This window comes from Barbus barbus, assembly GCF_936440315.1.
Source record: "Barbus barbus genome assembly, chromosome: 12".
NCBI classification, from domain to species: domain Eukaryota; kingdom Metazoa; phylum Chordata; class Actinopteri; order Cypriniformes; family Cyprinidae; genus Barbus; species Barbus barbus.
The window spans coordinates 5,511,976-5,527,881 of record NC_136740.1 but is presented as its reverse complement, the minus strand read 5'-3'; positions in this window follow the sequence as shown (position 1 = coordinate 5,527,881).

Genomic DNA, 15,906 nt, shown 5'->3' with positions numbered 1-15,906 from the left:
ACCAAGTTTAAAGTTTATGACCCGCCCAACTTGGAAACTCAGGTATCAAAATTATTTCTGAATTTCCCAGTAGTAAATATAACTTGAGCGGCCATTCACGTCCAATTTCCGATTAGGAAACTTGTATTACGATAATTCCGATAGCACGTGAAGGCAGCATTAATCCTGGTCCTAGCGTCATTGATTAACAGAGTTCTGTCATTTCATTTGCTAAAGTCTTGTGTGAGTCATTAGTCTACTTTAAGATAATAAGCTTTGAATCATGTACAATATTTAACATATTATGGCATTACGTCAACTCACCTTTAGAGCAAGAGGTGTTAATACGTTCACTACAGCTAAAGTCTATTAGTATGAGCTGCAGCGTCTCTGTGTTGACCAGCATGTTGTCCATCTTGATGACATTGTGGAAGATGCCCTGTTCAATGCGGTGTTTGGCTGCAAGCACCGCTTGCCGCATTAAGCCACGTGCCACAGATTCATCTAGGCGACTTCCATGGCGCATGGTAAATTCCAGCAAGGTCTCGCATGGATGCGGATATTCTATAACTATGACGAACTGATGTGGCTGATCAAACCACTCAGTCATTTGTACAATGTAGGGGCATACACCATCACATTCATAGCCACTTCTGACAGTAGAGGTTTCGTAGATCCAGGCTAGAGAAACATATTTGACAAAAGGTTAGTTTCACCTTTCACTTCTATGTGTAATATTGACATTGAGATACAGCAGAGTCTAAACGTCTGAGAACACTATTGAAAATACTTCTACTTGTTATTATTATCCATTACAAATTACAACACAGTTTTTCTACATTTTAAAACTTTGAATCTAGATTTTCAATGTGTTCACAGACTTTTGAACCCAAATGTTCAATGAACATAAATATACAGTATTTATTAATATATTGTCTTGGCAACTTACCACATTAATAAAGTTGTTCCAGAGCTTCTTAGGTATAAATTTGATAGCAACCAGCAAAAACATGTTTGATCAAATTAATCTGCAATTATCTATAGGTTCAAATTTCATTTAAAAAAGGGAAAAAAGTTTGGAAAATAAAATGAACAAAACAAAGACAAAAGTAAAAGAGACAAACTGTTTTGAAAATAGAGCAGGAGTAGTTTAACTTCTGGCCACTGGATCTGCAAGTCCCCTCATACACAGAACCAAAGCCTCCCTGTCCCAACTTCACTCCCACATCATAAAGGGAGGAAAATTATGCTGAAAAAAGAAAACATGCAAAAAGAACAGATGAGCACTACTTTCTTTTGATTATCTTACATGAACTCCAAAAGTCACACAGAAAAGTTATTCAAATAATGTGGCTCTTATAAAATGTATTACATGCATTAGGTTTACAGCAAATTATCTAAGAGCAGATTATAAAGGCAGTCAGGGAACCAGGAAAGTAATGACATACAAGGAAGAATGTGGTTCAAAACAACTACTAGAATGCCACAGGCTTCATTTTGAATACTGAACAAGGAATTAGATACATGTCAGGTGCATAAATAATGTATACATTGTAACAAATATGAAAAAGAAAATAAAAAAATACAGCTATTATGGAAGTAGTGACAGTAGACTAATAATGCCAGCAGACTCACCTGCAGTTGTCCAAAAACCAGATAGGATTTGGACAGGTTTTTGTTTAGAATTGTCCAGATCACTCTCAGGTGTGACTGAAGAAAGAAAGACATGGACATCTTGGATGACATGGGGGTGAGTAAATTATCAGCAAAAGTTTTTTTTTAAAAGTGAACTAATTCTTTAAGCTCAATCATCTTGCTAAAAATCCATATTAAATTCATTCTAAACTTGTATGGGATGTTTTAGCTCCGACATTGGGGGCATGTCATGCTATGTTTTTGTATTTTGTCCCTTAGAAATAAACATTATATTAATTAAATTATAAAAGTAGTACTAGATTTTCACATGCTACATGTACATACTGATACATTTCAGGAACATAAATACAAACAAGACACAAGTGTAAAACAGCAGCCAAAAGGAGAAGTAAAAACTCAACTATAATAAAAGTAGTGTCAGTAGACTTACCAACAGGTGGCTCATAACCAGATTGACGTGTGGCAAGTATTGGCCCATTATTCAGTTTGGATGGGCCTGGGACAGGTGATGGCTCCAGATATGTTGGCTCAGCATTAAGTGTCAGCCAACCAAGGCTGAATAAAACGGGCTGGAGATCTGACATATCCCGTTGAGCCACTGGGTCAATGGCAAATGGATCTGGAGCCACTTTGTTGCCCCTTTGGCAACAGAGGGCAGCACGCTTAACAGCCCTCCATATTCGGCAGACGAATGAACAGATGCCTTTCTTCTTCCTCTTTATTGATTGTTGTTCTAGAAAAAAAAGGAAGAAAGAATGAAATATAAAAGTAAATAAAAATTAGAAACTGTAAGTCAAATATTGAGTCTAGACATCATGAAGAAAGAAGAAAACGTGGTGAATATAGATGTTAGATGAGACAACTGGTAAAATGGGACACGTATGTTTAATCATCTTGTGGCTTTCTCATAATGAAAAAATATACATTAAGTTCAGTCTAAACTACAAGGGATGATGCAAAAAAAACTTGTAGTTCTGACTTTTTTTTGACGCAATCTTGACACTACATTTCACTTGTCCTTTAAAAATAAAATACAAAATAAATATACTGAAAAAAAAACAACCATCCTAAACTAGTATTAAATTAGAACTATATCCATCAGTTCCCCATGCTACATGTTGAATATTATAAAAGGTATTAAACATTAAGTCAGGAGCATAATATTAATTAGACATAAGTGTAAAAGAGCAGACATGTAGGTAAAACATGTAGGTTCAAAGTCCTCTTTTCAGATGAAAGTAAATGTTGCATTTCATTTGGAAATCAAGGTCCCAGAGTCTGGAGGAAGAGTGGAGAGGCACATAATCCATGTTGCTTGAAGTCCAGTGTGAAGTTTCCACAGTCAGTGATGATTTGGGCTGCCATGTCATCTGCTGGTGTTGGTCCACTGTGTTTTCTGAAGTCCACAGTCAACGCAGCCATCTACCAGGAAATTTTAGAGCACTTCATGCTTCCTTCTGCTGCCAAGCTTTATGGAGATGCTGATTTCATTTTCCAGCAGGACTTGGCACCTGCCCACACTGCCAAAGGTACCAAAAGCTGGTTCAATGACCATGGTTTACTGTGCTTGATTGGCCAGCAAACTCGCCTGACCTGAACCCCATAGAGAATCTATGCGGTATTGTCAAGAGGAAGATGAGAGACACCAGACCCAACAATGCAGATGACCTGAAAGCCGCTATCAAAGCAACCTGGGCTTCCATTAAACTTGAGCAGTGCCACAGGCTGATTGCCTCCATGCCACGCCACATCGGTGCAGTAATTCATGCGAAAGAAGGCCCAACCAAGTATTGAGTGCATAGAAATGAACATACTTTTCAGAAGCCTGAAATGTCTGTTTAAAATATAATTTTTTTATCGATCTTATGTAATATTCAAATTTACTGAGACACTGAATTTTGGGTTTTCATTATCTGTAAGCCATAATTATCAAAATTTCAAGAAATAAAGGCTTGAAATATTTCATTCTATGTGTTATGAATGTATATAATATACTGTATGTGTTTCACTTTTTGAAATGAGTGTCAAAAAATATTGACCTTTTTCACGTTATTCTAATTTTTTGAGATGTACCTGTAGATGCCAACGCAAGGAAGGCATGAAGAGAGAGAGAGAAAGAGAGAGATAGAGAGAAAGAGAGACAGGGAGCGCTCACATGCAAGGGTGTAGACTGCAATAGCAGGATTTACCCATCAGCTAAACACAACCTGTTAAGAACCATCAAAGAATCACATCACCTTAATTAAAAGGGGTCGAAGCCTAGAAGCGCATCTAAATAGTTAACAAGCGGTTACTTGCATTGGTTTTTGATGGTGCTGAGTAAAGTGTCCTGGTGCATGTATAATGCGTAGATTCTTGATGAATACCTTTAGGAGTGAAAGCTTCATCATTCCAGCCATGGGTTGATTGGTCCAAAGTGAATTGACAATGTTACTGGACTTAAAACAGTCAGAAGCTCGGACTCCCCCCGAAAGGGGAGTCGTGAGATGTCCAAGGTGATATGTGTGTCTCCAGGGCACCGAAAGTAAAGAGAAGACTCGCCTTTTGAGTGTGGGAGAAGTTTTATCTGGTTTCCCTGTAACACCCATTTTCGTTAGTTTGACCAATAACAAGGCACATAGTTTCAGCGGGAAAGTATTTCTTTGTCCCTCTTGACATCTCATTTGCATGTTTTATGACCGGTCTGGAGAATCGGTGTAATTCTTCCACAGTACAGTAAAAATAGTATGATGCATTTCAAGATTACATAGTGTACATCATTGTTTGAGGAATAAAGAGCAGATCATTTTGATATCAAGAAAGAGAAATCTAAAATATATTAAACCAGAGATACAGCTTACTTTAGAGCTTACTAATATAAATAGCGAGTGGTAACTAGGCTAACATAATAAGGAAACATACAAACAACACATTCATATACCAGATACATTTGTAACTGATTAATTATGGTCTAAATAAAGAAAATGTCCCTATGTGTGTGCGTTATGTGACTTGTAATCGTGGGGGTAGTCCACTGGTCAGCCAGGCCTGGTACCAAAGGTCATTTAGTTCTCTTTGGAATGTGCTTGAAGTCAGATAGAGAGAACAGATAGTCAATCTGTTTAGCATCTTTTTGACAGTGGAGAGGGGGGGGGGGGGGGGGGGGGGGGGGGTAAATCATTGGCAATTTAGCACCCATTTAAAGGTAGAATGTGGGGCCAGGTCTGTGAATTATATGCAAATGTCAAAAGGCTAAAAGGGGTCTCTTAAGACATAAAGGCCCAACGACCATCAAGGATCATAAGCAGATGTTACAATGGAATGAAGAAAAGATTATCTGCCATGTTATTATGATTTTGTGGAACTATGGGCCGAGAGGCCATGTATTCCTGGAATAAATTTGAAACTTGAATCGAGGCTTAATAATATTACTGGTGTAGGCTAACTACACTGAATGAGGCTTGTCCTCCGAACTGTAATTATTACCATTCGGTCAGACAAAACAGGAGTGGTGGATTAGCAGTTATTTTCTCTTAGAAGTTTGTGTGTAATGACATCGATTTGGGTGAGTTTGCAGCTTTCAAAAATCTAGCTTTTGAGCTTAAAGGTGAATTATCAATGCTTGTTATCACACTATATCGGCCACCAAAATATGTACTAACATCTTTTCTGGAATTATCAGAATTGATTTTACTTTGCATTACTAGATTTTATCAAATAATCTTTGAATATTCATATTAATAAAGAGAACGACAAGGCTAGGGAGGTCTTGACTCCTTTGGATAGTTTCGAACTCACCCAACACATTAAGGAACCCACTCTTTAGCATGGTAACACATTTAACAGGGACAATGCAGAATAACAGATGCTCTACATACAAGCTTCTAGCCAAAGGCTAATTTGCATCCCCAGTCCCTGGTTAGGCTTTTGAAATATAATAATATTTTTTCATCTAATGAGTGAAAATAAAAACTTTTTTTTTTTTTTTTGTTGCTGAGTCCTAGGTGTAAGACCACATAATTAAAATGGGATGCCCTCATTGGTGTGACGTCATTTAGGTGGGCGGGGCATGTATCAAAACAGGAAGTTGACCATGAAAAGCATGAACTGAGGAAAATGACATAAGCTTTTGCTAGTTTTCATCATAAGGTCCTAAAATTGTCATAGCTACTATATTATACAAACTTTTGATGGAAACATAAATACAATGCATTACTTCTACAAAATCAGTAAAAAAGTGTTAACATCATTGTAGTAGACTGACTATAATCCTAGCAGTTCCTATGGTTGACCGCTAGGGGTGGTTCATATGTTGTTGTTGGGAAAATCGCCTGTTGGGCAGAAGAACGTTGTGTGTAATGCTGTGCTGTCAGACTGTGTTGGTATCCTGTATGCTTAGGAAGTTATCAGTAAAAACGACCGTACTGCAGTCCTGACTTCAGCGTGATTCTTCATGCCAAGTTACCACATATTTGGGGACGAGGATAACACTGGTAAACGCGTGAGAGACTGGATTGCATGAAGAATTAAAGGAAAACAAGTGCAGCTGGCTGGTAAAGTGAAAATGGCAACTATTGGGACTGTAGCGGCGTTCGATGAGAAAACACAGTCATGGGAAGAGTACAGTGAGATTCTTGACAATTTCTTTGAAGCAAATGACATCGACAATGCTGAGAAGCAAAGAGCTATTCTCCTGAGTGTGGTGGGTTCCAAAATTTACAGTCTAATCCGAAATTTACTCAGCCCTGACAAGCCTAAATCTAAATCCTATGCCCAGTTGGTGGACTTGTTGAAGAACCATTTCAACCCGAAGCCGAGCGAGATAGTTCAGCATTTCAAGTTTGACTCACGCTCAAGGAGGCCAGATGAGACAATAATTGACTTTGTGACTGAGCTGCGCAAGCTTGCACAGGATTGTAACTGCAAAGTAAATGATGAGCGAATCCAAAGGAGATTGTTATCAGAACAAAATATGACCTTTGATACTGCGCTGAAAATAGCACTCTCATTGGAGGCAGCAGATAGAAATGCTCAGGACCTGCGAAATAACAATGCAGCTGCAGCGTGTCATAAAGTGTGCAGTAAAGCAGATGGCAGAGTGAGCTGTGATGAGGGAATGCAAGCCAGTGCAGCAAGTAAGTCCTGCTTCAGATGCAAGGGAACGAATCACACTGCACCTGATTGTAGATTTAAAACAGAGAAATGTCACTCATGTGGTAAAATTGGCCACATTTTGCGAGTTTGTAGAAGTAAAGGTAAAATGGCCAGTAGAGGGAGAGAAAGAAACGGCAGAGATAAAAAGGGCTCTGGTCGAAGTCATCATGCATATAAAGTAGAGGAAAGTAACAGCGATGATTCTGTTGATACCTTCACACTGGGTTGCATTAAGGAATACATAAGGAAAGTGAACAGCCAAAATCGAACTAAAGTGCAGCCATATACAGTGGACATGCAAATTGACATTTGGCCACAAAGAGAAGCTAGAAATAGACACGGGATGTAGTCTTACTGTCATAAATGAGGAGACATTTAAGGAACTGAGAAAAAGTGGGAAAAGCACAAAAATAAAACAGACTGGAATTAAATTGGAAACTTACACAGCAGCCAATCGAAGTGAAAGGCACTATCCAGGTTATGGTGGAGTATCAAGAGCAAAAGAAAACACTCCCTGTTGTTGTAGTGGCTGGTAGTAGTCCGAACCTGCTGGATAGAGGCTGGTTAACAGAATTAAAATCATCATGGGACCAAATCAAGCATGACAGACACGTTTTGCAGATTCAGACTGAAGATTATTAATTGCAGAAAGTGCTGGTAAAACGCAGTGATGTTTTTAAAGAAGAATTAGGGACATTGAGTGGAGTGCAAGCGAAAATTCACGTTTCCCCAGAGTGCCTAGGCAGTTCTAGGCAGTGCCTAGATTCTTTCGCCCCAGATCAGTGCCCTATGCAATGCGTAGAAAAGTGGATGAGGAGTTAAATCGTCTACAAAAGGATCATGTAATCCGTCCTGTAAAGTACTCTGAGTGGGCTGCACCAGTAGTTCGGATTCTGAAGACTGATGGATCCATAAGGCTCTGTGGCGATTATAAGTTGACCGTTAATCGAGCAGCGTCCTTGGAGCAGTACCCAATACCTCGCCTGGAAGATCTCTGCAGCACATTGTCTGGAGGTAAAAAGTTTTCTAAATTGGACTTTAGTCATGCCTACCAACAGGTGCTGGTCGACGAAGAGTCTCGGAAGTTTTTTACAATAAATACTCAACGAGGTCTGTTTACATATCAGAGGTTATCTTTTGGAGTGGCGTCGGCTCCTGCCATTTTCCAAAGAATAATGGAGGGGTTGGTGCAGGGAATTCCTAAAGTAGTCGTCTATCTGGACGATATTTTGATAACAGGCTTGGATTCAGCAGACCACTTGGAGAACCTGGGGATAGTGCTGCAAAGGCTGGAAGATGCAGGGTTGAGACTCAAAAGAGAGAAGTGTGTGCTCTTGCAAGATGACGTGCAGTATCTAGGACACAGAGTGAACATGCACGGTCTGCAGCCTGTGGAAAAGAAAGTGAAGGCAATAGTAGAGGCCCCATCTCCATGTGTCAGAACTGAAGGCCTACTTGGGGTTATTAAACTACTATGGTAAATTTCTCCCGAATCTAGCAACTTGCCTGGCCCCGCTGTATGAGCTTTTAAAAAAAGGGAAGTGCTGGGAGTGGCTGATAGAACAAGAGGAGTCTTTTCAGCATTCAAAGAAGCTGCTGTAATCTGCGAATGTTCTGGTGCATTATTCGGCAGATAAAGAACTGGTATTAGCATGTGATGCATCGCCCTACGGACTAGGGGCTGTGTTATCGCACAGATTAGAAGATGGAAGTGAACGACCAATAGGTTTCATGTCACGCACGCTGTCTGGGGCGGAGAAAAGATATTCACAGCTGGATAAAGAGGGACTTGCAGTAGTTTTTGGAATACAGAAGTTCCACAAATACCTGTATGGGAGGTCCTTTACTATCTGTACGGATCACAAACCATTGGTTTCACTCTTCAATGAGAAGAAACCCATACCTCAGATGGGCTCTCCACGAGTACAGAGGTGGGCCGTGCTCCTGAGTGCCTATGACTATACCATGGTTTTCAGGCCTGGCAAAGCTAATGTCTGTGCCAATGCTTTAAGTAGGCTACCCATCAAGGGTGAGAAAACAGAGGAGCAAAAGTCTGAACAGGTACTCATGCTGGATGTATTAGGGGACGCACCAGGGGATGCATTTCAAATTAGATGCTGGACCTCTCGGGATGTCATGATGTCCAGAGAACGGAGCTAAGTGTCAGAGATGGCTGTGTATTGTGGGGAGTGAGAGTTGTGGTTCCAGTACAGGGGCGAGAGATGTTGTTAAAACTGCTCCACCAGACTCACACAGGTTTCAAAAATGAAGGGATTAGCCAGATCTTATTTCTGGTGGCCAAATATGGACAAAGACGTAGAAAGAGAGGCTCAGTTGTGTTACAAGCGCAGATTTGACTTAATTCATGAAAAAGAATGGAATTCAGCACATCAGAACAGCACCCTTCCACCCTTCCTTGAATGGCTTAGTGGAAAGAGCCATGCAGACTTTTAAAAATGGTCTCAAGAAAATGCGAGGAGAAAACTTGGAGACAAGAGTGAGTAGGTTCCTGTTTGGTTATAGGATTACTCCTCAAACCACGACGGGACTGTCTCCTTCTGAAATGATTATGTCCAGACGTTTAAGATCAACTTTTGATTTGATTCTACCGGACCTGGCAACCAAAGTACAAAAGAAACAGATGAAACAGAAAGAAGAACATGACAACAGTGTAGGACCTTTTCAGAGGGTGATGCTGTGTATGTAAGAAATTATAGCTACGGACCACAATGGGTTCCTGCTGTGTTTGAAAGGTGTACGGGTCCGCTTGTCTTATACTGTCTTGACAGGAACAGGACAGACATGGAGGAGACATGTGGATCAGCTTCGCATGGAGGAGACATGTGGATCAGCTTCGCAAGAAACACACACTCACAGCTCCTGAGTCCATAATCACTCAGGATTCACCAGGCTGTTGTTGAACATTTACCAAAGGCGGGAAGACCAGCTGCTCCGTCACCAGAGTCGCTGGCCATAAGGAAGTCGGCCAGAGAAAAGCGTGAACCAGATTATCTGAAATACTTTGTTAGATATATTATTATCATTTATTTTTATATTTCTTCTCTTTAGGGTACAGTACAAGGTACATAGATTTTTTTTTGTTTGTTTTGTTTGTTTGCTTGTTTTTTTTTTTTTTTGAGGGAATGTTTTTGGCTTTTGAGGGACAATTTAATTCAAAACAATTTTAATTCAATTTAAAACAATTTTAACTATTGGACAATTTACTTGTATAACATTAACAGAACTTCGGAAGGTTGTCAACGAATGTAATTCTACTACTTAATGCATTGACCCTGTACCTACAGCTTTTTTTAAACGGGTGTTTGATTGTGTCTCAAGTCACATTTTATATATTATAAATACATCCCTGCAGACTGGCTATTTTCCTGATGTTTTTAAAATCGCTGTTGTAAAACCTGTTCTAAAAAAACGTCTTTGTGGAGACGTGCTGATATCGCGTTCTATATCGCGTATCTTGTCAGTGTCTGCGCTTGCTTGGCCATTTGTTGTGAAAAAATAAGGAAAGTGTGTTCAGCTAAATTCAATTAGTATTTTGTTAGTTTACCGCGGCAGTTGTCATGTGAAGGCCGAAGAGTGTAAAGACCATCGACTCCACCAGCCAGGGACACCGGCAAAGGATATAAGTATAACTCTTTATTTCTCCTCTTTTCTAATACTTGTTTCACTTCTGTTTCAGTTTTTATAACCATTTCTTACTATGTTTAAGAAGGTTGTTGTTTTTAGCATGTGTGTTTGATAGTGTTATTTCTTAGGATTACTGATAAACTATACAGTCGTGATTTATTATCTATTTTAATTTTAGTTAAATAATGTCTGAATTTATTATGTCTGTATAGGTCTTTTATTAAGTATATATATATATATATATATATATATTGAATTTAGAAATGTGTATATATATATATATATATAGTTTTTTTTGGTGTTTGGCTTAGTGTTATGTTAGAATCATTATTATACTCATACCTTTTGTTCTTTAATATTTTGAATTGTTTTTAGCGTTATTATTTTTGGTTTTTCATTTAAATGTTAAGTTTGAAATTTTGTTGCATGCATTTGTCATTTTTATTGAATTTATTTTTAAAATGTGTATAGGTAGTATTTATAAAGTTTTAGCTTTCAGTTTTGGATCTGTGTTTAGTTGTTTTAATACTACAATTGATTGCTTCTTTTGTCCTCATTTGTAAGTCGCTTTGGATAAAAGCATCTGCTAAATGACTAAATAATAATAATAATCTGCTACAGGGTGATTCATGTATATGCTATATGGGGGTTATTTCATATGAAGTCAGCAGTATTTCTTATATGCTCAAAGCAGCTCACAGCAGCATGTTTTGGATGTGTTGGCAGTAGCGGAACTTTCTACTGTGTAGCAGATCTATTCCATCAACCCAAACACATAAACATTGTCATTTACATAACCATGCCAATCTCTAATAGAGTTGTCATGACAGAACTATGATTTCTGAAATGAACTATGTGGTTGCTGGAAGGTATTGTAAAAAATATCAAACTGTAGGAGTTTTTAATACTGCTTAGTACTGAATTTGATGTACTGATGTTTTCTTTTGTTTTCTGCTTTTCACCTCTGCTCTTGTTTTGAATTATTTGTTTTGAATTAATCTAGTCTATATTACAATCTGTATTTTATGTGTATTGTTTGATCTAATGACAATTGGCTTGTAAAATCCCTCATTTGTAAATCACTTTGTATAAAAGTGCCTGCTAAATGAATGTAGAAAAATGTAAATTAAGACTGAATATTTCAACAACGGCAATGCTGAAATGTGTATATATATATATATATAAGTGTCTGAAGACCATGTAAGGATCCCCCAAACACACACACACACACACACACACACACACGGTCAGTTGGGTAGTAATGGAGAGGAACCTGTGCTGACGAGAGCAGCACCTGTTCACAGCAAGCGGTCAGGATCCACAAGACACAGCAACGGAGCGTATAACCACTCTAACATTCACCTCTGAAACAGAACAAGAGCAGATTCATCAGCAACACACTCTCAATGAGTGTGATTTATCAAAAGAAAAAGATCTATCTATCTATCTATTTATCTATCTATCTATCTATCTATCTATCTATCTATCTATCTATCTATCTATCTATCTGTCTGTCTGTCTGTCTGTCTGTCTGTCTGTCTGTCTGTCTGTCTGTCTGTCTGTCTGTCTGTCTAGATGCATCTTCGAATAATTTTACATTTTGTGCTTTATGACAACTAAATTAGCAAATGTTTCGATTTATTTCCTAGAATAACACATTGGCTGATGCATCATCATCATCATCATGCATGCTGATGAACTTATATCTAAATATACATATGTATATCAATTTCCTTTTTTTTACCATATATTACCCATGAACATGTTATTGGCTACCACTAAAAGAGCTGTCGTTTCATATAACATGGCACTTTATTTCCCCAAATTCTCTAATTTACCACAAAGTCTTCAAAATGGAGCCAAACAACAGCAGGTCACAAAATACACCCATGAAAAATAACTCAAAAGAAGTTGTTGCTGCATTGGAATAATGAAATGTCCCTATTGTGTGACCAATGTTGATTTTGATTTATTTTTTTCGATTCACAATTAATACATATTTAATAAATTCCTTTTCCTGTCTTCCCAATTTAAATTCCAAATTGGGGAATGCAGACAATCCAATTCAAATTCAACATATATGCACTTAAAAAGCTTAAATTCTCAGTTGTGCGTGTGTGATGCTGTTTTCCGAGCACAAGGGGGCAGCAAGCCACTATCAGACCGGTCATGGTAGAGACCATGATGTTTTTTCCCCACTGGCTCTTAAGATTCATTGTTCTAAGAAACAATGGAAATTAAAGTGGCCAGAGAACATTTGTTCAGTTTGTTCATTTTGTTTTGTTCTTAAGTGTCTCAATACATTTTCCCGATACATTTAGTGTGTTACACTGTGTACCTACAGGTTGTCGTGTTGTTGATTTCAGTCTGTGTGGTGATGAATATGCATTGCTTTCCACAGTTGTGCCATATTTTCTATAGCATACGCAGAGGAGGATTTAGAGGGTCGCTCTTTTCTAGCACGCTGAAGTGCTTGAGCATTGAAACACAGGTAAGAGTGGCACCGGTCAGGTCAAGTGTTTATGCTGGAGTGAGAGCAGTCTTCGCTCGTATCCTCTTTGTCTGCACTTACCCAGAGATCAGTGAGCTCAGACATGAAGCCTGCTAAAATGATCACAATACTATCAGCACCACTCAACGCTGAGAAAACTTTCATGGCTTTCCTTTTGAAATAACTACTTGTTTTTATAAAATACTTCATCATTGTTATATTATTGACTCCTCCACGAGCCCCTTTCTCTCTTATTCTCTCTCTGTCTTTATCCTTGTCTTTTTTGTATCTCTCTCTTGCTCACACACACACGCACACACACATGAGATCTAAGCGTAACAGCACAGGGTAGATAATTACAATTTCAAAATCATTTGCCAGATCATTACCACCTAATCCCCTGTTTCATCTTATGAGTCACGCGTCTCATTTGGCATGGTGCTGGACAGCTCACAGGCTTTTTTTCAATTTTTTTCCCTCATAAACAGCACTGTCTCTCATCTTTGACCAGGAAGGGCCACAGGGCCACGAGAAACACACTCACACACACTGACACAAACAAAATATAGATTAAGAAAAGTGCAAGTTTTTCCTTCAAATAACTGAATATTTCTAGAGCTATAATTTGTTTGTAAGGATCGGACGATATTTGGCTGAGATACAACTATTTGAAAATCTGGAATCTGAGGGTGCAAAAAAAAATCAAAATATTGAGATAATAGCCTTTAAAGTTGTCCAAACGTAGTTCTTAGCAATGCATATTACTAATCAGAAATGAAGTTTTGATATATGTACGGTTAGAAATATACAAAATATCTTCATGGAACATGATCTTTACTTAATATCCTAATGATTTTTGGCATAAAAAAAAATCAATATTTTTGACCCATACAATGTATTTTTGGCTATTGCTACAAATATACCCCAGCGACTTAAGACTGCTTTTGTGTTCCAGGGTCACATATAATAAAAACATATTTTATTTAGTATATATGAAGTCAAAACACTACAGGAAAACCCATCGGTTTTTCAGGCACTGGTCAATATTGAGAGTTTGGGCTATTTTGCTTCCATATTTTGTCTTTTTTTAAGACTAGTGGAAACAAATCATCCAAAATACACATTTAAATATTACATTTTATATGTTTGCATTTGTAGATTTCAATTACAATGCATATCTTTTCTAAAAAATAAGCCTTATTTCTATCTTTCTGAATGGTTTTACTGAGGGGTTATTAATATGTGACCCTAACATGTCATAAGTAGCATGGATACATTTGTAGCAATGACCAAAAATGCATTATATTTGTCAAAATTATCGATTTTTCTTTAATGCCAGAAATCAATAGGATATTACAGTAAGTAAAGATCATGTTTTGTAAATTTCACACCATAAATATATCAAAATGTAATTTTTGATTAGTGATATGCATTGCTAGGGATGTCATTAGACAACGTTAAAGGCGATTTTCCCAATATTTAGATTTGTTTTGCTCCCTCAGATGATCAAATAGTTGTATCTCGGCCAAATATTATCCTGTCCTAACAAACCATACATCAATGGAAAGCTTATTCAGCTTTCAGTTGATGTATACATCTTAATAAAAAATAAAAATAAAAAAAAGGTCCATATGACTGGTTTTGTGGTCACATATATCATTCACCTGATTTATGTAACATTTTATTAATTTTTTTTTTATTTTCTAGCTGTGACAGTGTTTTCTGATTTATAGAGTGATAAAAAAAGAGAAATACAGTATCCCCGCTGTAAAATCCTTTAACTCTAATATATCAACAAAATGATAACAACAAAAAAACAAGAATTTTATACAGTACCTGACTTTTCCTATTCTGGTTATGTATATAAATTATAATTAGACAAAGTCTTATTTGCATATTCAAACATAATATTTCTGAAAACTTGTCATAAAATACAGTTGTTTTACTGCGCTGTGATTAATCAACTGGTGAAAGTGTAGTGATATTTTTATTCTATTCAGGGGAAGGGAGTTTGTTCAACCATTTAGCGATATTTTAAAATTGCTTTCACAAAACAATGTTATTGAAAGTAGTAAATGTGTGTATAATTTTTTTTTTATTCCATTCCATAATATTCACTTTCATTCACTGTCTCCATAGCAACAGCTCTGAGAAAATCAAATTTAAAGAGATGCCTACATTCATCAGCTAGTGTCTTAATGTTACTACAATCTTTTCTTTGTCTAGCATTGATAATTTCCTTGTCACAACTAAATGTCAATTTTAATATAAAGCAGTCACTGATATTTGCAAACCATCAAAAGCAATTATAATGTGTTGTATAAATAAAATAATGTTAGTCATTTTATTAATACAACACATTATAATTAAGTTTTTATGAATCTTTTCATGAGTTTTTACCTGCTTCTTCTTGTTCAACCCGGGTTTTCTGATATGGGCTCAGCCCAAAAGGGCATAGCGGTGCCTGTGACTCAATAAATCACATTTGACTTATGACCTGCAGTTCAGGGAGGAATGACAGATCAATGACCTCATCGACGGCACTGACCAACACCTCTGCTATTGAACCGCTCCTCCTTCACACGCACACAGTTTGATCAGAGTCCAAAAGATGTTTGAGTTGAAGTAGTACAGGAGCTGTTATCGCAACCTACAACCAGTCGTGGCCACAATCAAGTCAATATTATTTGTTTTGCTTTTCACAATCCATATTGTTTCAAAGTCCAAATTGTGCATTACTAAAATTACTTTATTAACAAATTTCAATGTTAACAATATCACACTGCATTATGGGATAATAACGTCAATATTTGTGTTTCGTGTGGTCACAATTTTAGATTAGTTCTCAACTTTAAGCCAAATGCTAATCCTAAACCTAGAGTAAGCACATGTTGTTAACTGATGTTACTTAAGTACTTATATATTAATTGCCTCAATAAACTCCTAATTTGCTGCTTACTAATAGTAAGGTACTTGTTAAATTTATATATTGGGTAGGATTA